The sequence below is a fragment of the Callorhinus ursinus genome, unplaced genomic scaffold (assembly GCF_003265705.2).
Source record: "Callorhinus ursinus isolate GAN/ISIS: 27379988/994484 unplaced genomic scaffold, GSC_fseal_2.0 scaffold24, whole genome shotgun sequence".
Classification (NCBI taxonomy): Eukaryota; Metazoa; Chordata; class Mammalia; order Carnivora; family Otariidae; genus Callorhinus; species Callorhinus ursinus.
Window position 1 is genome coordinate 3005995 of NW_027397086.1, and position 23662 is coordinate 3029656.

At 59.1% G+C, this 23662-nt stretch overlaps 2 long non-coding RNA genes across 4 annotated transcripts; one reads left to right on the forward strand and one right to left on the reverse strand.

Moving 5' to 3' along the window:
- LOC141374946 (uncharacterized) lies at nt 1-10135 on the reverse strand. 2 transcript variants are annotated; one of them, XR_012382165.1, is made up of 3 exons: nt 10001-10135; nt 7677-8291; nt 1-2869 (listed from the first exon to the last, which is right to left on the reverse strand). It is a non-coding gene; the product is annotated as an uncharacterized lncRNA (long non-coding RNA). The 2 variants fall into 2 exon arrangements; XR_012382166.1 differs by lacking the exon at nt 10001-10135 and adding an exon at nt 9488-9747 and having other exon boundaries at nt 7677-8308.
- LOC112836758 (uncharacterized) lies at nt 9859-12289 on the forward strand. 2 transcript variants are annotated; one of them, XR_012382162.1, is made up of 3 exons: nt 9859-10714; nt 10899-10961; nt 11433-12289. It is a non-coding gene; the product is annotated as an uncharacterized lncRNA (long non-coding RNA). The 2 variants fall into 2 exon arrangements; XR_012382161.1 differs by lacking the exon at nt 10899-10961.
- The last annotated feature ends 11373 nt before the right edge of the window (nt 12290-23662 follow it).

A 23662-nucleotide genomic window follows, 5' to 3' on the forward strand; every position in this document is an offset into this window, starting at 1 on the left:
TTCATCCCAAATTGCTCCTGGCCACCATGCTGGGCCCTTGACACAGGTCTGCTTGTTTATTTCTTGTTACAACCTTTGGAACAATAGCTTTGCTCCCCATTCTCAGGAGGCTGGTGAAGAGATGTGAAACCACGTGCCCAGGACCGCACAGCTGCACGTGGCCAATCCAAATCAAGGCCAGGTGTGGCGGGTGCCAGGGGCCCCGTGCTTGCTGCCTCTAGCGTGCCAGGGACCGCTGTGCCACCGTCTGCCCCCCGCCATCCCTCCTGCCAGCATCAGGCGGGGTGGGGGAGGGAACCTGTGCGCACAAAGGCACGCGGGCTAGATGCAACCTGGCGAGTGGGACACAGAAAACACCCAAGAAGCCTGCAGAAACTAACTTCGTCACCCCAGAAGGCGGCAGTGAGAGCCTGAGGGGAAGTGGGTCGGTCACATGTCCTCTGTGCCTCAGTTTCCCTGTCTGTTAAATGGGGACATGAGGGCACCTACTTCATACTGAGAATAAATATCTCTAACGTGCTTAGAACAATTCCTGGCTCAGAGAAGGCACTGTGTAAATGGTTTTAAAGAAATCAATGGGGAACCTCGTGGGTCCGAGTCCAGGCAGAGGGGCTGAGGGGCACAGGGATGTCTCTGGACTGCGCAGCTCAGTGGGGCCTGGGCCACTAGGAGGCATGGGGATGGATTTCCTGGGAGGGGACAGGGAGGTCATGGCTTCATTCTCCCCAGCTAGTGGCTGGAGCAGATCCCTAGAGAGGATCCCTTCAGCGAGGCCACCAGATCTGACAGCAGTGGGCAGCTCGGCCCCCCTGGTGCCCAGAGGCTGAGGCGCTGGGAGACCACTCAGCCCAGCCCCTTCTGGATCCAGGCTGATGAGGGAATAAGCTTCCTCCTCCCCTTTATCCAAACCGGCCGGGTGTGCACGCCTGCTCCTGCAGGTTGCTTCACAACCAGACCCCTAGGAAATGAGAGGGGGGGAGGTCATTCCCTGAGGGTGAGTTAGGCAGTCAGGGTGAGAGGGCGAGTCCCCCCCAACAGGACTTTAAGGTATAAAGTCATGAGGACACTGCAACGCAGAGGGGCGGCCACAGTTCTTGACTAGGTGGCATGGCTGGTTGTTTTCCGTTCTGACTCCATCATTCCCTCACTTAACACACAATGGGCACCTACCCCGTGCCTGGTTTGGGGTATGAAGCTGAGCACGCAGACTCAGTACCTGCCCTCAGGGGACTGACAGTCCAGGCAGCACACTGGACACGGTCATTATCACTGTCAGTAAGGCCCCGAAGGAAAGGTGCAGGGTGCTTCAGAGCTGGATGGGGCCCCTGAGCTCCAGGGAGTTCAGGGCAGCCTCCCGTGGGGCCATCACGGGGTAGGGGTGGGGGTGAGTGGGGGCTATCTGGGAAGCTGAGGCAAAACACAGTGCCCCTCTCAGCCTCCGCTCCCACATTTGTAAAGTGGGGTATCATGGCCAGGGTGCCACACAGGCTAGGGGGACCTCAGTGATGCCATCAGACCAAAGAAAAGGTCCTTTAAGAAATCCCTGCTGATTTACTCTGTCAGTTCCTCAAATGGGGAGCGGGTGTTGTGAAAGCCAAGAGGCACAGTCATACCTGGGGATCAGTGATCTATTCCCAGGACCCCAATAAACCAAGGTCAAAGGCAGAATTCAAGGCTGTCAGACCCTGACAGGCCTGTAGCCAAGTCACCTGGCCTTCTGTGGGTCCCCTGGACCAGACCTGACTGAACCCCCAGGCAGGGGGCTCCTCACCAGCGGGCTCTCACTAGTCCCGCTCAACCAAATCCCCCTAACTCATACGGACCACCCAGCCCAAATGTGGAGCTTCCATAAAGCCCCTTATTAAGAAATTAGTCAATTTCCTGCTAATTAAAATAAATACTATGCCACATTAAAGGCCAATTAATTTTCGGAGCTGCCAGGGAACTAGAGCCTGGAAAATGTGCACCCCCAACCCCCCTCCAGCCCCTCAGAAAAGGGCAGCCAGGCAGCGCCTGCAGGGAAGGGGCGGGAGGAGCCACAGATCACGCACTTCCAGGGGGTGGGGAGGAAGCCAGGACCAGTGGTGACTGGTGACCAGGCTGTGGCAGGAGGGGCCGCTGGGTGGGGCTTCCCGGTCCAAGGAACTGGGCTTGCTCAACCCCAGAGCTCTAGACTTGTATTTCTCCCAGGAAGCGTAGGGTAGAGATCAAGTCTCCTGGGCCAACCCCACAATCAAGAAGCGAGCACTTTCTCCATAACAGGCATCCTTAGTTTGTGAAAAAGATGGGGTTCCAGGCCGTGGTCACCAGGTCCTGCACCCTTAATTTCTCTCACTGAGCCCCACAGTGGCCCTGGGAGGGAAGGGCCAGTGTCCCCACTTTGCAGATGAGCAAGCTGAGGCCCAGAGCCCCAAGTCCCTCTCCTGCGGTCACAGCTTCTAAGAGCAGAGCAGGATGTTCCCCTGGTCCCCTCGCCTGTACCCAGATAAGCCTGCAAGTGTTCCTTTTACAACATGGAGGATTTCACCACAGCTTTAAAAGGGAAGGGCCATTGCCATGTCCACATGAGAACAGAGTTCGTCGGTTGTGTTTGTTCAAGGGGAGGCTCACCAGCTCCCTCGTCATAAGAAAGGTCCACTCACTGAGAGTCTGGTGCAGGCCAGGAGGTCTACTCGGCACGGTACAGTTGCGATCTCACGGAATCCTCAGCAGGGCATGAGGCTCAGAGAGGTTAGAGAACATGCCCGAGGTCACACAGCCTGCCCACAGCGTAGCCATGGTAATCTGCTGTCTTTAAGGTCCAATTTTCCATTTCCTCAAGGTCAAAGCCAAGGTCTATGGGTCTTCTCCTCTCCTGGGGGGCAGCCAGCTACAGAAAAGAACACTGCGTTTACCACGTGACCTTGAACACGCCCCTTTCCCTGGGGCGGGGGAGGGGCAGGGGGCTTCAGCTTGCTCATCTGCCAAATGAAAGGGCTGAACTCAATACTCCCCAGGACTCTATTCAACTGGAGCATCCTGCAGGGACCCTCGTTCCGGGGCAGATGGCTGGGAGCAGAGCATCCAGCCCGACGGTAGCAATAGCCGTCCCTCTGCTGGGACGGGGGACATGGCTGCCTCACAGCGAGCCCGACAGGGACACAGCCACCAACCCTGGCTGTCCCCACACTGCAGACTGCTCACAAGGCAGTGCCAGGGACATCCTCTCTGACCCCAGCAGCTCCTATAGGATCTGGGAATCTGCGGCCCACCTACCCCCTGCTCTCTGTTCCTCACCGGATCCCCGAGATCAGCACTCTGCCCAGGCCAGGAGGAGAAGGCAGGGGAGGTATGCAGGGGAGGGGCTAGGGGAAGTGTGGGGGCTGGGGGGAGCAGATGGTGGGGGGCCCCTCTGACCTTCCATGGAGCCCCCATGCCTCCCCCTCCCGCTGAGCTCTAACTTAGAAACCCCAGCATTTCACAGAAGCTTCTCCCCCGGGAATCATCAGAAGCACTGAGGCGTCCTGTTTCTCCTTGATAAGGAAGGCAAGCAGGAGTGGGAGCCGTCTGTCTGCTGTGCTCGCTCCCTGCTTGGGGAAGGAGGGCTCCGAACATCCAGCCCACTCTAAGGAACACCTGTGTGACAGGCACAGTGCTGGGCACCGAGGACAGGAAAACGGACCAGCCATGGCTCTTGTGCCTGAGAAGTCACCCTGAAGTAGGAGAATCAGACAGGAGGTAAACATGGATGCCACACCAGGACAACTGCCACTTGGCTCTGTGAGCACAGAACTCTGAAAGCGACTTGTCAGGAGGGTGGTTCCCAGAGCCACGACTGACCAGGGTCTGAAGGCAGTGTGAAGAGCCGAGGGCATTCCTGGCAGAGGGCGCAGCACAAGCAAAGGCCCTGTGGCACGAGTGAACAAGGTTTTCTGCAGGGGAGGGGGAGAAAGCAGCCTGGTGTGGTCCTAGTGCAGTCATATGGGTGGAGCTGACGAGACAGGAGCGGCCAACTGGGGTTCAAGTGCTCAAGGCCTCCCGCCTCGTGCTCTGCCAAGTTTAGACACAGTAAAAGAATCATAAGAGTAGCCACCCCACTACTGAACGTTTTCGGTGTGTCCAGCACCGTGCTAAACCTGCCTCAGGCACTAGGGCTCACTGAACCCGCCAACGAGCCCATCAGATGGCTACTGTTATCATCCCTGTTGACGGATGAGGAACTGAGGCCCAGAGAGTTCAGGTAAGCTGCTGGTGGTCACACAGCTGACAGTGGCCAGGCTGGTACTCGGACTCAGGCTCCTAACTGTGACCCAGCAGCATGTGCTGCCTCTAAGGGCTTTGGACTTCCTCTTAAGGGCACTGAGAGCCCCGAAGAATTTTTTAAGGGAGATGGGTAGCACAGTCGCGGTGCCCTGAACCCCTAAGTCAGGCTCGTGGAGACTTGGCACGTCCGTTTTCCAGGTCCACTGGCCATTCCAGGTTCCCCAGCCTGGATCTGTTCTTGTTTTCCTTCTGCTCTTTGCTGAACACCAAGGTTTGGCCTGAGTCTTCTGCCCCAGCCCACTGTCCCTAGGTTCCAGCCCTTGGGCTGTGGGGGCCCTCCCTTCCAGGGCCTCCGCAGAACCCAGACTCCCCCTGTCCCCGGTCAGGGGGCTCAGCCCCTCTGGCCCTTCCTGGGGCCCCCACGTTGCCCACTCTCTTCCCTCTTGCCTGCCTTGCTCTGGGATAGCCTCCAGGGGGAGTGCGTGGGATGTGACCTCCCAGTGAAGCTGAACGACCCTCGGAAGCCAGCAGAGGTGGTCTCCCCGTGGGGCGCTGTGGCAGCCCTGTGCCCCTTTCTCAGCCTCCAGCTGCCTCAGCATTGTAGGCCGCACAGGACAGCAGGTGTGGGAGACTCCCCAGCATGTCCATTCTCTAACTACCCCATTGTACAGATGGAGAAGCTGAGGCCCAGACATGGAAGGTCCGCAGAGCAGCTGGGGACCTGGAATTCCTGTGTTCTTGCCACAGCTCCAAGATCCTGGTCTTTCCTCGTCCCTGCCCCACATGTTTACTGAGCGCTGTGTGTTTTCACACAGGGCACATCACATTTGGTCCTCACGTGAGGCTACAGCAGGCCAGGTTAAAACAGGAAGTCTGGGCTCTCCTGCTGTAGCTCCTCCTGCCTCTAAATATGCAGAATCCCACATCAGCCTCTGTGCCTCACAGAGTGGTAGAGGTGGGCAGTAGGGCAATGACTTGCCCAAGTTCATGCAGCAGGCCAGCCACGGTCACAAGGGTCTCCTGTCTGAGGTCCTTCCTGCTCTTCCGTGTTAAGACTGGCAAAAGCATTGGCTGATGCTCCCCTTCCTGTGTTCGTGGCAGACATTACTAACTGATCACAGCACTCTCTCAGCCCAGAGGCAGCCTCGGAATCCTTCTCAATACACGCTTCTCAATACAGCCTTCACCCACTGAAAGCTGGTGATCGAGGTGACACCTGTTCACCACTCTCCCCAGCCTTCAGATCTAGTCTGATCTCGGCCCTGGCCAGGAGCCCAGCACACGGTGCAGGTCACAGGAAAAAACATTTGCTGAGTGAGGGAAGGAGCAAATGGTAACCACTGAATGAACAGCACCGGCCAAAGCCAGTCACTCTAGACCTGCTTCCTTTGTAGTAACAACATGACAACAACAATAACAGTAATGTCCCAGTGGCTGAAGTTTCCCGCGGCCTCCAAGGCATTTCAGCAGAGCTGAAGGACCACTCTGGGAGGTCATGTCCCTGAGGCCACACACTGCGTGACACAGTCAGGACCTGACCCTGCCTCCTGGCCCAGCGCTCTGCCCCTGACCCCATCTCAGCTTGTTGTTTACCATCTGGGCCAGCTGGACTGGACCTGGGCCTCAACTGGGGACATCACAGGTGGCGAGGGCAGATCCCAGGGACTAAGGTGGCAGTGGGTTGATTAGGAGCTTCTTCACCCTACTTGAAATATTAGAATCGCAGGGGAGACACAGTGCACCCCCTTCTTTGTACATGTCGGCCGGGAGGGGGTGTCGTCTAGAGAGCTTGGCTGAGATGGGTCTGCACAGTCCAGTGTCAGAGCCCCCAAGATGTCCTCTCTCCCCGCATCCTGTGAATGCATAGTTGTTTATTTAGTGCTTTTTAGAATGCGAAGCCCTTGGAGGGAGGGACCCCAGGCACCTAAGGTAAAATTTGGCTCCAGAGGGGTGCTCAATAAACACTGGATGGATGGATGTAAGGGAAGGAAGACATGAGTGAGTAAATGAGTGGATGGATGGATGGATGGATGGATGGATGGATGGATGGGTGACTGTCCCCTGCACTGGGAGGCATCCAGTGACACGGGCAGGGAGGAATAGAGGATGAAATCTGAGATGTGAGCAGGCAGGTCACCCCAAGGATCTCCCCCCTCCCCAGCATTTTCATTAGGACACATCTGCTGCACCTGGCCCCTTGGCCCCTGCCCCGGAAAGATATAGACGCCTCTGCCGGCTTTATTAAGGACGGATTAACCCAGTGCCTTTCAGACCTGGGTTATAGAAGCCAGCTCTGGGCAGGGCTGATGATGCTATCACCGCAGACCTTGGTTTAGAGCCCCAGACGGGCTCCAGTGGGGGCAGGGGGCTAGGAACCTAGGTCACAGCGAGGGCTTCAGGGCCACACAGGTCTGCCTGCTTTAATCCTAGTTCCTCTGCTAATTGGCTGTGTGGCCTTTGGCCGCTCACTTGCCTTCTCTGAGTTGACGCTCCCTCACGTGTAAAATGGGCTAATAATGTGCTTGTTTGAGAATTCACTGAGCGAACGCATTATATCACTCAGCACAGAGGAGACACTTGCCATAACCAGTAACATCCTGAGGACCCTCTGGAGCCAGGCAGGGCGGAACACACACCCACATCAGCCACCTGACCCTCTTAGGATAGGCAGGTGCGGTAACCCTCCCTAATTTATGGATGAGCAAACTGAGAATAACAGGGAGATTAAGTCACACAGCCACACAGCCGGGAGGGGCCAGGGCCAGGATTCAGACGTAGGCACTGGACGTCACAACTGGGCAATTTCCTCCCTGGCTGCTGAGCAGGAACAAAGCCTGCGCCGGGTGGGTGGGGCTGGAGAGGGGCCTCTTCCATCTCCAGTCGCCCCCCCCCCCCCCCCCCGCCGGCAGCGCCTTGAGGTGACAGCACAGCAGAGCAGAGGGGGAGCTGGATAATAACAGAGATTTACAGTTTCCAGCGCAATTAACTGCACCATCTGGATGCCACACGTCCACCTGGGTGTGTTAGGGACCCCAACCCTTCGGCATAAGTGGCAGGAAGGGACAAGGGGGCTGGGAGAGCTGTCGGGGGGCTGCCAGGTTGGTGGCAGAGACTGCGTGGGGCCCACCTGGCTCTCCTTGAGCCGCCCCCCCCCATGTGCCCCTGAGATCTTTCACTAAGGGAGCTGGGTCCCTGCCAGTTTCCGAAGAGTCCAGGATGGTTGAACCCAAGGAGGCAAATGCAGAGGGGATCGTGGCCTGAGCCAGGAAAAGGTCAGAGGACACACAGTAAGAGCAATAGTGACACAAACACCATGCCTGTTCTCAGGGGCTGCACGACAGTCCAGGACTCGACCACCTTGTGTTCTGTGCCACCTTCCAGCCTTGTGATCCCCCAGCAAGTGGCTTCACCTGTCTGAGGCCCTGTCCTCTCACCTGTGAAATCAGGACCATCCTGGTACATATCATGGTCGTCCTCAGGAGGGCTGTTTTGAAGCCTAAATTGGGTAAGGAAATGTACAGACTCCGGTGTAATGCCTGGCACAGAGTAATTCACCACCAGCGGTTGTTGTGATTATTGTCCCATTTACCAGAGGGAAAAACTGAGGCCCAAAGAAGGTAAGTGACTTGCCCTGGGCTGTACTGTGGGTTGGTGGCGGAGACTGTGACAAAGATGGACCTGCCCTGAGATAGAGCCAAGCCCAGAGTCTCAGGCCTCCAACGTGGCAACCCTGGGTCACACCAGGGAGAGTGGTAAACCCCTTCCAGCTCCAGTAACAGCTGCCCTGTTCTGAGTACCTACTCCATGCCAGTTGCTGCTAAGAGCTTTTATACATCACTTCAAGGAATGATCACAACGTGGGAGGTGGGCATTGCACTGTCCCTATCATCCAGGTGCTTAAGCTTCAGGGGGGCCCCAGCTGGGATTCATCACCGGGACACTCTGGTTCTGAAGCCCTGGTTCTCGGCACCAGCTACCGTCCTTGGGCAGAGGTGGGGTCTTCTCTTCACTGTAGCAACCACTCCCAACTTCTGTGTCTTCATTTCCTCCTAAAAAAAGGAGAGGGCTAATTATGATGCCAAGTCAGCCAGGGTGGACCTGAAGTCTTCCGGACATCAGACAGAAGCTTCCCCTTCAGGGCTGAGGACCCTCTCCCCCATGTGGAAAGGGGGCGGGAGGAGGGAGGAAGGAACATCACCCCATGCCCCCCAATCTCTCCTTAGCTCTGTGGGGTCTGAGTGGCCAGATCCCCTCGGCCAGCAGGAGGCAGGGAGCCTGGGGTGGGGGGGAGCAGGCTGGCTGGGGGCAGGGGGAGAGGAGAGCAGTGGGAGGTTTGAAGCAGCTTCCTCACACACTGGCTCCCTACATTCCCATCTGGTCAGCCTGGATGCTGCAAGTCTGAGTCCACCCCCGACAAAAACAAAAGCGCACCGTTTCCATTAGAGAAAACCCCAGAGACATGGGCTGCGCTGCTTGCCTTCCCTCTTGGCCAGTGTGACCACGGCAGGGGCCAGGAAAATGACAGCTGTCCTGCCCAGGGGAGAGAGGTCCCAAAGTCCTTGGCCCCAGGCCCGCTCCGGGCCATACCCTGGGGACCAGCCCCGAGGGCCAGGGGCCCACTTACAACCCCTGCCTTCGAGGAGCTCCGGGCCATACCCTGGGGACCAGCCCCGAGGGCCAGGGGCCCACTTACAACCCCTGCCTTCGAGGAGCGGTGCCAGATGGGGAGGCTCTGGCTCATGGCCTCTGCCCCAGCTCCGCAGGCCCCGTGACCTGTCCTCCTGGGATCCCCTGGCCTGTCCATCTGAGATGACCCTTCCCCCTTCCCCGCAGAAACCCAGACCTCTGACCCTTATTAAAAACAAACCAAACAAAATCTGGAAAGAAAAAAATCCTCCACAAACAGCCTCAGAGATGATCGTGTGTCTGCCCCAACACACATACACACACACACGCACGCACACACCAGCCTCAGACGTGCACGGCTGCAGCCAGGCTTTCGCGTAAACAAGTTGTTGGAGAGTGCTTTTGTTTATGAAACATTTAGGTTTCCCTCAGCTTCCTTGGGGGGTAGAGGGTGGACTGTTTCATAGTTTTCCGGCGACCAGGAAACGGAGAGGGAGCCCGGGGTTTGGCGGGATTTCATTTCCCCCTCAGTGCTCTCTGCCGGGTACAATCCGGGGAAGGGTACGCGAAGAAAAAAAAGGGGGGGGGCCTTGGGCATCACCTGGCAGAAGTCCCCCACCCCCACGGGGAGGTCAGGCTCAGAGAGGGCGGCAGGCAGGCCCGGGCTCCCCTCGGCGACCCGGAGGACGCGGCCCGGCGCTCAGAAAACATCGGGGACGCTGAGTGATACGTCCCTGCCCCCTCGGCTCCCGCCTCCAGCGCCAGGAAACCGACGAATCGGCCAGGAACAAAGGCGGGGCTGCCTCCCAAAGGCGGACAACAAACAGTTTTGCTTTTTTTTTTTTTTTTTCTTTTCGCACCCTAGCGGGCGGCCGAGCAGCTTTTGGGGTCCGGGCGCCGCCGGGGCTGCGGCGGGTGCCGCCGCGACGCCCGCGCGGGGCAGGCCCCGGGGCGCATGCGCGGGCCGGGGCGCAGGAGGCCGCGGCCGCCCGCGCAGCCTCGCTCGAGCCGGTCTCCGTGGCAACGGGCTCGCGGGGGGGGGAGGGGCCGGGCGGCGTGGGCTGCGGCGGCTGCTATTTCTGCCGCTTCCTGTTCCTCGCGGCCACGTCGCCATGGCAACGGTGTTACTCACCGCGGCCGCTTCCCGGCTCGGCTGGCGCGCGTGACCCCGGCCGCCCGCGCCCCCTCGTCTCTCACTTGCTGCGCTGCCGCTCTCCCCCCGCCCCCCGGCGGCGTCCTCCTCCGGCACCCCGGTCCATCCCGCGCGCCCCGGCGCCCCATCCTTCCCCCTGCTCCCCGCCCCTCTCCGCCGGTGCCCGCGGCCCGGGCGGGAGGGCGGAGGGAGAGGCAGATTGATGGGGGACGCTTATTAAAAAACATTGTAACCGTTTCCGTTTTTATTACGTTGACAAGGGAGCGTTATTTACTGTTATTGTTTGCCGAGCGGGCCGCGCCGGAGCGCGGGCGGCCTCCCGGGAGCTCACCTTTCGGGCGGGCCCGGGGAAGTCGCGGGTGGGAGCGGGAGGCGGGGGCGGCGAGGGGGCGCCCCGGGCAGACGCGGCCCCCTGGGGGTCGTGCCCCTCGCCCCTTCCGCCGCCAGCCCGGCCGACACCCGCCGCGGGGCGTGTGTGCGCGCGGGGAGAGACTGCAGAGGCCGGGTGACTCGTGCTGAAGGAGAAAGGCAACAAAAAATAAAAAAGGAACAGATGACTTCATTCTCGGGAAGGCTCCGTCCTACGTGGACCAATTTCCTGGGGACACAGCTCGGCTGCCGTTGGAAGCACTTAAAACTAAACCAGATAAAGACCAGAAAATTCTCAGCATTGCCTGAGCCGATCAAGGGCAGGTTGGTGGTGCGTGAGCCCTGGGTGTGCAGGGAGGAGGGTCCATTCCTCCACCCGCGCTGGGGGCTTGGCTTCCAACACACACCTCCTCGCCTCCCCACTCAGACTCCCTCCAGTACCCCGAGAGGGTGAGCAACTGTCCCAAGGTCACACAGCCAGTTTTTTATTCTGCTTGGACACCCGCAGGGACAAACCCGGCAGAGGCTGGGGAACGAAAGCCAGTGGCTGGCCTGGGAGCCTTGGAAGAGGGTGAGGCTCAGCTGGACGCCCAGCAAGGGAAGATTAACTCGGCAGGTCTAAGCTCTGGCAGGCCCGGCTCCTGCTTAGCGCTCTGGCAGGCCTGGCTCCTGCTTACCGCACTGGAGCCTTCAGCTGGGGGGTTTGTGGGAGGTGTGTCCCCAGGGATCTGAGGGGCCTGAAGGATGCCCCCACCCCCCAAGCCCCTGCTGGGATGCTAATCTCATCCTGCTAATTAAAGTTTGCAATTCTGTCCCTAACTCAACTCCCCACTCTTGAACGTTATTAGCTGAAAGGCAAACAATTGGTGCTCCAGACAGAAGCCAGAGGAAAAAGGCCTCTGCAGTTCACATTATAAAAAGGATTTTAAAAAAGATGTTTATACTTATAAACAAATGACTTCTAATGAACAGGTTTTGGAAACTTAATTTTCAGAGCCCCCCCCACCCCCCACCTATTTCGTGTTTTTATCCCCCTTTCAAGGACACAAGGCTTGGGATTTGGTCACCGCAGCCTCTCCTGGTCTCTTGGCTTTAGGTGATCGACCAGGGCTTTTCCAGGCCCAGGATCGCCTCTCCAGACTCCCCGGGAGTCTAAAGGGACAAGCCGGTTCCCGACTAAGGCAAGATAAAGTTATCTTCAGCTCCGTTCCCAGCAACCACCAGTTCTCAGCTTTGGAGCCCTTCCTGAATGCATGAATCAAAAGCCTTGGGCTCCAAGAAAAGAGAGTTACCCCCCCCCCCCCACTCCCCAGTCCTTCCCCAGTCCTTTACTGCCAGCTCCATGATATGGGAAGGTAGCACCGCCCTCCACTCCTCCCCCTGGGCTGGCCTTCCAAGCAAAACTCATCTCTGGCCACAGGTTTAGAGTTTAGCTGATGTGAGAGTCCTGCCCCTGGGCAGTGTGTGAATAGGACTGAGATGACAGATGACACCCAGCATCATCCAGAGGTAGGAGGACCTTGGAGATTATGCAGACCAACCACTCCTGCGTCCCTGTTTTACAGGTGGGCAAACTGAGGCCCAGAGAGGGGAAGAGACCTGACTGAGATCTGCCACTGGTTAGAGGTGTTCTTGCCTTCCATTAGGGTGCCTCACTACCCCGCTCTGATCCTTCTGTGGAATTATCTGTACGGATCAGAAGTTCAGGAGCTGGGGGGCAGGAGGCTCTGAAGTCAGACTGCCTAAGTTCAAGTACTTACTTCTAAGTGAGACCTGGGACAAATGAATTCTTCTCTCTGAGCCCCCACGGTCTTGTGTGTTAAGTGGGGATGATGGTACCAGCCCTGGGTTGTCTTAAGGAATAAAGGTGGTCCAGGAAAAGTCCTGGGACTAACACCAGTACATACTAGTACTTAACTAATGTTGGCAAGGATGCCGATGGCGGCGGGGGGTGGGGTGGGGAATGCTGGTCGTTGTAGTGGGTTGAATGGTGGCCCCCTCCCCCAAAGATACGTCCACATCCACATCCCTGGAACCTGTGAATGTGACCTGATTTGGAAAAAAAGGTCTCTGCAGATGTCATGAGGTTAGGGATATTGACATGAGATCATCCTAGATTACCCAAGTGGGGCCTCAGCGCCATCACAAGTGTCCTCATATGAGACAGAAGAGAAGAGTGGGACACCCAAGGGGAGAAGGTCAAGTGCAGACCGAAGCAGAGAGGGGGGGAATGCAGCCACAAGCCAAGGAACACCTGGAGCCGCCCGAAACAGGAAGGATTCTTCCCAGGGTCTTGGGAAGGGACACAGCCCCGATGGCCCCTTGATTTTGGCCTTCTGGCCTCCAGAAGTCTGAGAGTAATCTTGGTTTCAGCTACCAAGGTTGTGGTCATTTGTTCTGCAGCCCCAGGAAGCCAATACAGTGGGGATGCTGGCCGGGAGGCTGGCGTGGTGGCCGCGGGGGCCGCCGTGACAGTGTCCGTGATGACGGCAGTGTTGGTGATGCGGGTGGTGGCTGCATTCATTTCCTGGGGCTGCCTAACAACGTACCGCAAACCATGCGGCTTAAAACAACTGGAATGTATTGTCTAAGAGTTCTGGAGACCCGAAATCCAAAATACGACGTCAGCATGGCTGTGTTCCGTCAAACGTGCTGGGGAAGAAACTGCTCCAGGCCTCTCTCGGGGCTTCTGCAAGGGTGTCCACACTGCCCCTTTCTAGAAGGACACCAGTCATATTGGATGAGGGCCCCCCCCCCCCGCCGATGACCTCATCTTAATTTGATCACCTCTGTAGAGACCCTGTCTCCAAATAAGGTCACATTCTCAGGTGGGGTGGGGGGTAGGACTTCGACATATCTTTTTTTTTTTTAATTTATTTAACAGAGAGAGAGATAGTGAGAGAGGGAACACAAACAGGGGGAGTGGGAGAGGGAGAAGCGGACTTCCCGCCAAGCAGAAAGCCCGATGCGGGGCTCGATCCCAGGACCCTGGGACCATGACCTGAGCCGAAGGCAGACGCTTAACAACTGCGCCCCCGAACAGTGGTGCTGGTGGAGGAGTGTTGGGGTGGGGTGGTGGTGACAGATGGGAGAGAGAGAGATGGTGATGGGATGAGGCCTCGGCCCTGGACTCCCAAACTCTGCAGGAGCTTCCTGGGATAGACCTGCTTGCTGAGAGTTGTATTCCGGGGCGCTTCAGGCCTGGGGGAGCTCAGGGGGAGCAGGGGGTGAGGAAGGGGGACTCCCTCTGCTTCTGCCTCCTCCCTCTCACAGAAGAGCAAGAGCTGAGTCAGCCTGGCCTTTCTGCGGGAGCCCCTGGCAGAGGCAGACCCAGCCCCGACCCCAGAAAGCCAACTGGTCTCCGGCAGAAGACAGGCAGGGTCAGGCCGCTGGTGTTTTCCTTACCAGACAGAGTTACATTATCTCCCTTCTCAGCCTGGCTCTCTCTGGCTTTCGAAGACGAAGACTGATAATGGCCATAGCCCTTGCTCATTCTTCTGTGTGTCCGCTTGTGAGCGTCAGGGAACATGAGCTCTTGCCACCGTCCCGTGCGCCGGGAGGCGGTGGGCAGCAGGGCCGGCTTCCCACGTTTGCGCTGCTCGCATTCTAGGGAAGAGAGCGACAAAGAGCAAAGAGACAGGCCCATCCCAGGATCCAGGGAGGCAGACAAGTGAGAGAGGGAAGGCAAGCAGGGTGAGGGGCCGGTCTGGAGTTCTAAAACAGGGCTCACTGAGGTGAGGAGGTGACCATGGACCCGGTGCAGTGAGGGAGTGAGCTCCGGGAGAGGTCCGCAGCACGGGCGGTGGGGGGTGGGGTGGCGGGGAGGGGGCAGCAAGTGCCAAGGCCCTGAGGTGGCGCGTCCTGAGCCCTAAGGCAGGGAGCAGAGTGCACAGGTCACCTTGAAATCTCAGATTCTAGGTAGGCCTAGAAGCCAATGCAGGGTAGAAGGCAAGAGCGAGCCCAGGGCTAATTTGTGTGGGTTTTTGTTTTTTTTTTTTTAAGATTTTATTTATTTATTTGACAGCGAGCACAAGCAAGGGAAGCGGCAGGCAGAGGGAGAGGGAGAAGCAGGCTCCCCGCCGAGCAGGGAACCCGATGTGGGGCTCGATCCCAGGACCCTGGGATCATGACCTGAGCCGAAGGCAGACACCCAACCGACTGAGCCACCCAGGTGCCCCTGATTTGTGTTTTTTAAAGAATTTCTGGTTTCCACGAGCAGAACACAGACTGCAGGGGCTGGAGAGAAGCTGATGGAGTCGAGGCAAGAGATGGTGGTGGCTGGGGACAGCAGCGGTGGGGAGATAAAAATGGCTGGATGTGGGGTGTATTTTAAGAAAAGCCATCAGGATTTGCCAAAGGATGGGCCGTGGGTGTGGAAGGAAGAAGAGTCGAGGATGACTGTGTCATCGTGAACAGTGGGAGGTACCATTTCCGGAGATGAAGAGCAGTGGGGGTGTGGTGGGGAATCAAGAGTTGGCATTTCTGAAAAGCTTCTCTGATACTCCTAGAGTGCACACTTAGGGCTCTCACACACTGCTACTTGGTCCACATAACCCCTGAGAGGCAGACTCTACTGGTAGCTCCCTTTCTCAGATGAAGAAACTGAGGCCCAGGGAGGCTAAGTAATTGGCCCAAGCGTGGGAGCTGGTAAGGATACCATCCAGGTAGTCCAATTCCAAAGCTCATTTTCTCATTTGTTCAATTGTTCCTTCATCTGCTCATTCATTCATTCATTCATTCACTATTGTGGGTACTATATGCTGGGCCTTGCTCTAGGCTCTGATAACGCAGCGGTTCTTTCAAGCTATGCACTGGGGAAGCACTGGGGAGGCACCGGGGAAGCACTGGGGAGGCACTGGGGAAGCACGGGGGAGGCACTAGGGAGGCGATGGTAAGCAAGCCAGATGCAGGCCCAGCCTGCGTGGAGCTGACTCTCTATGGAAGAGATAGGCAGGTGAGGAGCAGAGAGAAGCCCGGTGACAAGAGGCTCACAGATGGTGCTAAGCGCCGTTGCAGAGAGTGACCGTGTGCTGATTCAAGGCCAGGAGAGGGGCACACACTGCAGAGAGCTTGGGGCTGTCTGGGAGGAAGGGAGACGGGTCAGAAGCAGCCAAGCCAAGAGCAAGAGGAATGGTGTTCCCAGCAGAGGGAAAGGCAAATGGAAAGGATCTCTTGGTGGGAGAGTCGGTAGGGGAGAGGGCCAGGGAGTAGCCAGGGGGCTGAGAGACCAGCCACCGGGAGGAGGCCACCTGGTCCAGAGGCAAGTGAATGGGGAAGAAAACCAAAGCAGAGGGGTGAGGAGGGCTGGCCCCACAGAAGCAAGCAGCCCTGGGACTCTAGGAAGGACATGGAGGGAGCATTGACTGCCAAACCGGAGACGTACGTGTGCAGGCCATGGCCCCAAGGGAGACCAGGGGAGGGATGGCCCAGACCCCAGGACTGAGCCCCGGTCAAGTCATTCACTTGCTCGCTCACTCATCAGACCACTAGTAACACCTCAGTGCATCCTACCCGTCCTGGGAGGCAGTGGGGAAAACGCCCAGGTCCCTCCCATCAAGGAGGGTGAAGATTTGTAAATACATGGAAAGTCAGATAGAGGTACGGGTGCCATGGGGAGCGAGGAGGCACCGCCAGCCCGAGGAAGAACGGGTTTCCCTGTTGGAGCTAGAACAGTAACTCCAGCTTTGGGGACCGAGCCCTGGTGAATGCTCCTTAAGTCTCGGGGTCCCCCCCCTCCTGGCAGTCACGGGCAGGCCCCTAGTGAAGAGGGTTCTCCGAACCTTTGCCCCCCTGCCCTCTTCTTCCCACACTCAGCCCTTCCTCCTAGCCCTTGGCCCTCCTTTCCTTGGTCAGCTGCCCATCTGGGGGCAAAGCCAGATCCACAAGCACAGCAACCGCCCAATGCCCAGGGGCTTGTGTCGGAGCCAGGGAGAGGTTTAAGGCCACTGCCCCCAGCCATGGTGGGGGGAAGGCTTAGCTCCTGCAGGCCCTATCCCTCTCTCCTCCCCACGACTCCATCTTCTGTCTGGGCACACAAAGGGTTGGGGGGTCAGGGCCCAGGAGCTCCAGGCCCCGGAGGCTGAACACTTCTTGTGGGGCAGAGGGCAGGGCTGCATATTTAAAAAACACAACTCCGGGCAGATAAAACAAAACAGCTAAGAACAACCACTCCCGTTGAAACCCTCAGCTGAGCTAGTATTCCCAGACGATCTCAGCGCTGCCGCACCCCCATTGGGGTTACTCCCATTAGCCCCCTTTTATGGGGGAGGAAACAGAGGCTCTGTGGGTCCAGTGACTTGCTCGGGGGGCAGAGCAGGACTCCGGGCCGATGACATGCCGCTGGGGTTGGTGGAATAATGGAGAAACGGGGGCGTCAGGTGGATGGGCCCAGCAGTTCCCACAGATGCCCTCACAGCGGCCCTCGGGGCAGGCAACTGCGTTAGCCCCACGCTAAAGCAGAGCCCTGGGCAGGGGGTGGCGGGGGGTCAGTTACCCCCAGCGTTGCACAACTAGTGAGATTTGAACGCAGAGCTGTCGGACTCCAGGGCCCAGGCTCCTGTGAACCTAGAACAGAAGGGACGAGGGAGGTGAGCGGCAGGCCTCACCGTGTCCCCATGGTGCCGAGGTGCCCACAGCGCGTGGAGGACCAGGCACCTCCCTGGCCGCCCCAGTGGCCAGCACAGCCCCTCTCACCTCACACCATTTCACTGTGACAATCTGTGCTACCCCAGCCTGGACCCAACTGCCCTGCCCTCAGGGCTGCCCTCGATGGCCCTCGATGGCCGGTCCCTGCACTATGATGACGACCAGGAGGGCACTCTGCGGATGCCGGCCTTCCAGAAGCATTGGCCCGTGCAGAGGTGCCCCTTGCCCCAAGGCCTCAGAAAAGGCAGCCGCAAAACCCTGGAGCCCACCAGGCCTAGGATCCTGCGCTACCCTGGTCTTAGCTTAGGCTGAGCCGGGAGGTGCCGCCAGGGCTGGGGCCCCAGGGAAGGGGCATAGGGTCCCCTCCCACCACCTGCTCCTGCGGCCAGCCCTCACCTGCATCACTGCTGCAGTGAGGATGGGCTGCGGACTTTGTGCGCGTTAGGGTGGGCAGGGTGGGCAGGGTGGGCAGGAACAGGGAGGGAGGACGGGAAGGAGAGACAGGGGAGGGAGACGGAAGGATAAGAAAGCTGGAAATCGGGACATGCCGCTGGGCAGAGGGCCTCAGAGGGCGGGGGGGCACCGGGGGAAGAGGGGCACCGGGGAGGGGCCGGCTGGGGAGGGAGGATCCTGAAGGCAGAGCCCCCGGAGCAGAATGGGGAGAGAAAAGGCCAAGGAGAAGGGGGAGGAGGGGAGGGGAGGCGATCGTGCGCCCAGGGTAGAGCTGGGAGCCCTGAGACGGGGGCTGGGGGCCGAGGCTGGGGGGCCTTAGGGGACCCAGAGGGACAAGGCCAGCACGTTCACCACACAACATCCCTGAGGCAGCCCCCTGGGGCTGGGGGGAGGCAGGTGGCCAAAGGTGGCTCCCTCAGCAGCACCCCCTCCTCCCCAACGGAGCCGGGGAGAGGACTGGTTCTACAAGGGGGATAGCCAAGCAGGAATCGTGGGGTCCCTCGGGGCCTCGAGCTCCCCACCCTTGACCCCCTAAAGCCCCAAACCACTCTTCCCCTGCACCAGCCTGGGCTGTGTGTGACCTTGGGCAGGGAATTTGCCTCTCTGGGCCTGCAAGGCCCTGCAAACGTGAGGAGCTCAGTGCGGAGGCAAGCGCTCAGGGGTTGCAGGGGTGAGACCCAGATAGGCCTGGGAGCCGCTCAGAGCTGGTGGGGTGTCCGTGCCCGAGGTGCCTGGCCCCTCCGGGCCCCACAGCGTGAGGTGATAGGATAAGGTCTGTAGTGCCCAGCCGCGGGGACGATGAACCGAGATATGTAAACTGTAAAGTGCGGAGGACAATGGTTTGCTTATCTTAAATGGTCATCCACAAAGGTAAGTTTAGGTTTGTGCCAAATTGAAGGGGAAGGGAGGTGTGTTGAGAAGAAGCCCCTGAGGGGCCCAGACCACCTGGGTCAGGAGGCCTCTGCAGCCTGGACCCATGAAGGGCAGGCTGTCCTGGGGGCTCCCGCTGGGCACAGGGGGTCCCACTGGGGCCAGGTTGGCCGCTAGTGAGTCGTGGAAAGGCATGAGCATGCAGGTGGGCCCCGCTGCAGGTTAACCTTGGAGACAGGGGCTCCAGGAACCCCCCTAAACCCCAGGATCCCCTCACAAGCCCCCACTCCTGTTGTCCAAGGGAAGGACGTAGGGACGGGCAGGAGGCTGGGGTCCCTGGTCCACCGGCGATTTTTTCCCTTTTGCTCAAGGCAAGGAGGGGTGAGGGGAGAGGAGAGAAAGCCAGCGGCAGGGAAGAGATGGAGCGGGGAGGCAGGGAAGGAGAGGAACAAGGAGAGAGGGGTTGGAACCTTGAGAGAAGCAGCCCAAGGAAAGGAGTAATGAGAAGAGAAGGAGGGAGCAGAAGCAAGAGGTGGCTCAGGCTCCCGCAGCCCATCTTCCAGAGACAAAGCCCCCCCCCCCCCCCCCCCCGGGGCCGAGGAGGGGAGGGGGGTGCGCAGGGAGAGGGAGGGAGGGCACGCTGCGCCTGGGCTCCAAACCGGGCCGAGACCCTGCCCCTCATCCAGCTGAGGCTCTGACCCCGGGGAGAGGGAGAGCGCTCCAAACTTAAGAGGGAAAAAGTCTACCAGCTGCCCCTGGGGCTGTCACAACAGATAAAACCTCACCCAGGCTCCAGCAGGAGCGCCCCTGCACACTAATGCACAGCAGCGAGCTAAAAATACTGGCTTGAGTGGGGAGGAGGGTGACCGAGGGAGGAGGGGGCGGGAGGATGGAGGAAGGAGGGAGGAAGATGGAGAGAGGGGAGGAAGGTGGGGGGGAGGAGGATGGGGAGGAGGGAGGAGGATGGGGAGGAGGGAGGAGGGAGGAGGATGGGGAAGAGGGAGGAGGGAGGAGGATGGGGAGGAGGGAGGAGGGAGGAGGATGGAGAGAGGGGAGGAAGGTGGGGGGGAGGAGGATGGGGAGGAGGGAGGAGGATGGGGAGGAGGGAGGAGGGAGGAGGATGGGGAGGAGGGAGGAGGATGGGCAGAGGAAAGATGGAGAAGAGAGAGGTGGGGGGAGGAGGGAGAGGACGGGGAGGAGGGAGGAGAGCAGGGCTGCGGGTCTGGGCTCGGGCAGCCTCGGTTTCCCGGAGTGTCCTAATGACCCAGATGTGCAGCTTCAGGGAGATGCCTGCTTTGGGAGCTGCAAATCGCCGCCCCCAGCTGCCCCCCCGCCCCCGGGACAGGGTGAGGTGGGGAGGAGAAAACAGGGGAGAGGCAGGGAGCGGAGAAATCTAGGAGAGCTGAGCTCTAAAGGGCCAGGCTAAGGCTGGACCGGGAGGTTGTGGGAGGGCAGGAGGGAGGCAGGGAGGGAAAGAGGGAGGAAGGAAGACAAGGAAGTGGGGTGTCCCTGGGGCTCTGGGGCACAGACCTCCCAGGGACCACACGCACCAGATCTCTGCCCTGTTCTTTGCCCCAGACACTGGGGAGCTTGGCTCCGGGTATCTCGGTTGATCAGGTGGGCCTGCCCCCAGCCCTGCTTCCGGTGGCCCCCCTCCCCTTCGGCTGCCTGAAGAACATCCTTGGTCTGGCTCCTTGAAGAAGACCTGCTAGTGATGTACCCGGGGCCCAGAGCCCAGCCCCAACTAGGCCTTGACATCTGGTACCCAGAACATTCTAGAGAGGGAGGGACCCATGTTGTCCCCATTGGACAGACTCACTCGTTCATTCAACAACATCTAACGAACACCTTCTCTGGGCTGCCATGTGCTGGATGCTGGGGGTACAGGGGAAAACAAGACAGAAAAGTGCCTGTCCCACATGGACAAAGAAGTCCTTAGACCCATAAACACGCAAGGAAGGGGGAGAGAGAACATCAGCAGGGCAATGACGGGGGAGGGTGGTCACGGAGCCCCTCCCAGGAGGTAACCCGGACCTCCAACCTGAGCGGTAAGGGGGATACAGCCTAGCAAAAATCCAGAAAGAGGGGTGCCTGGGTGGCTCAGTCGGTTGAGTGTCTGACTCTTGGTTTCTGCTCACGTCATGACCTCAGGGTGGTGATCTCAGGGTCGTGGGATCGAGCCCTGCATCAGGCTTTGCACTGGGCATGGAGTCTGCTTGAGATTCTCTCTCTCCCTTTCCCTCTGCCTCTCACCCTGCTCGTGAGCTCCCTCTCTCAAATAAATACATAATTAAAATCTTAAAAAAAAAAATCCAGGAGGAAACTGAGGCTGAGAGACAGAGTGAGGTCACTAGTCCAAGAGTGGTTAACAGCAAGGCGGGCTTCAAACCCAGGCCCAGCTGACCCCAAACCAGACCGGGCTCTCCTGCAGTTCCCGAGCCGGTATCACTAAGGGCCGGTGGACGGGGAGGCGGGGAGACCAAGGGACCCAGGACTCAGGAGTCGTGGGAAGCAAGACCTCCCTCTCCTTGGTTCCTGAGCAGCCTGGAGGTCTCATTCCTGTGCATGAAGCACAATCCCAGCACGCCACCATCTTCAGAGCTATCCCTGTGGCAGTGGGCAGGTGTCCCCGCACTGGGACAGACAGACACCACCAGGCTTTGAAGGGTCGGGTGACATTGGGAAAACCACCTCAACTCTCTGCAAAGCAAAGCTTCTTTGCTTGGATTCGCTAATCTTTCTTTTTCGTTCTGAGCTGCCCCCCCGCCGCCCCCCCCCCCAGTGCTAGGAACTGTCCTGTGCCTCCTGTGGGCAGGGCGACATGGTGGTGACCACAGGAACTCAGACCTGTCCCCTAACTTCTATGTGCCTCAGTCTCTTGTTCTCAAAAATGGGCTCCTGTGAGGTGTGGACGAGATACGTGTATGTAAAGCCAGGCATCAGGCCAGAGAACACACACGGTTGGAGTTGCGCAGGGGGGAAGGGGGGGTGGGCAGCTCAGCTCAGACACTCCCTCCCCAGAAATGCCTGTCCTGAGCACCCTCACTCTGCCGCCTTGCTCAGTTCCTCAGCAAACCCTCCAGCTGTGAGGTTTACATGCAGGGAGCCTTGGGCAGGGACCTAACGGTCTAGGCCTCAGTTTCCCCATATGCAAAAGGAGAGGGCAGTGACTGCCTCGTGGGACTATGGTGAGGGGAGCTGCCTGGCACGAGAGGCGTGCCCTTAGGCCCCGGGGCATCGTCACTCGCCACAGCATCTCGCCTGCCCCGGGGGTGCCCGTCTCCCGAGCACCGGGCCTCCAGCGCCCTGGCCCGTGCTCAGCTGCTGAGTGTCCCAGTGGTGCTCGCTGAGCAAACGCCGGCTGGAGCTTCTCCCCCTTGCCTCGCGTGCCTCTTCTGGTTTCTCCGAATTCACTTCGCTGACAGAGCGCACGGCCTGAAACCCTGCCCTGGGACAACACAGAAGGACGCCAGCCTTCTTGCCCTCTCCTGCTTGCCCAGCAGTCCCGGCCCGAGCCCCCTCCTGTGCCCTCAGCCTTCTCCGAACCTTCCAGGTCCTCCTCTGCCGCTGCCTCGGGCTCTGCCTGCCTCCCTCCCCTCTCGGACCCCTCTGGGTCCCCAGCAGGACAGCGACCCCCTGCAGCTAGGGTCCCCTCACACACAAAACACAGAGCAAGGGTGTGACCTGAAGAGGAACAGAAGGAAGGAGGAGGAGACAGAGGGTCAGAGAGAGACCCGAACATGATTTCCAGCAGACTTGGCAGCTGGACTTCAGTTATATTTAAGTTCTACGTATCTGGCCTTTCCTTAGATTTGTATCCTACTGTCTTGCTAATCTTTTAATGCAGCACCTGATGATTCTAAGAGTTTTCCCACCTTCCCTGTCCCCCTGGGCGGCCGCGCTCCCGCCTGCAGCTCCAGCTGGGTGCGTGTGCGTGTATGTGTGTGTGTGCGTGTGTGCGTGTGTCTGTGTGTGCGACTGGGGCCGGGGAGTTGAGGACAGCCCGAGCTGCTTCTGGGGGCTGGAGGGAGGGAGGCGTTGGCCCCACAGCAGAGCAGAGCCACACAAGCGCCCCCTGTCCCCAGCACCCGGGGCCCAGCGGGGTTTTGCCAAGGTGACAGGGCGACTGGCAGGCTGTGGCGGCTGTTTGTTTGATTTGCCCCTATTTCCAAACTAGTTGAAATTACACACCAAGCATCCATTTAATTAAGTTTTCCGGTGTGTGGCATAATTAGTCAGACACATGACTGGTACAGGGTGGGCGGTCCCATCCCCGCTCTTTGCCTGTTAGAATTCGCAGCCCTCGGGCCACAAAATATGGCAAGTTGTAATCTGGGGGCTGGAGGCGGCAGGCGAGCCAGCCAGAGCTGCCACCTTCCTCCCTCAGCAGGCTCCTGCCTCCGTGGGAGGGGAGCTGGGCAGGTGGCGGTGGCAGAAACCGAGCTCAGATGGAAGTCTGGGAGACCTTCACCTTCACAGGGGCCCCAGAGTTGGGCAGAGTCCGGCAGTACGGAGCCAGGAGACAGGCTTTGCCCCTGCTATAGAAGCAGTGATTTATCCATAACGGCCAGTTTCCAGGACCTAGTCACCCAGGGCTTAATTGCCACCAGGGCTGCCCAGCCTCTTGGCCACAGCTGAATCCCAGATGGACAGGGACATAGGCACCAAGTCCTGTCGAGGGTGGTAGGGTGCTCCCCTCCTGTAGACCCCAGTTCCTCCATCTCTCCCACACATGCCGGCTGGACCTCGGGGGCACAGGCCTGTGGCCTGGCTGGCGCTTCTCCATCCCTGACAGCAGAGGCAGGCCACGATGGCAGCCTCCCTCCCCATGGAGGAGAAAGTTCTTCGCTCCCGTCTACTTGGATGAGGTTCGGCCACGGCCCGTTACCGACTGAGCAAGCGAGAGACTGTCAGAGAATCTCCCCTATTTAAAAGCGCCTCCTGTGGCCGCCTGGTCCAGCCCCTCACTCTCAGGCATGGAGCACAGCTGTGTCCCTCACCCCGGCTCCTGACTTCACCCCTCCTTCCAGCACTGGCACCACTCGGAGCTGAGTGAGCTTCCGTGGCTGCCAAGGCCCTAGCCCTGTCCCGAGTGCCCTCTGACATAGGCCCCGAGCCCCACCCCTAACTCACCACCCTCCCCGTCTTCCCCCCTCTCCCTCCCAACTCAGGCCACCCACCGACCCTGCTCTGTCCCTCCTGAGGGGCAGGATTGATCGCCTTGCTCAGGGCACTCTGAGCCCCTGAGGGCAGCCCCAGCATGTAACTTAACCACCATGGAAGGCTGAGTTCAGGACACGGAAT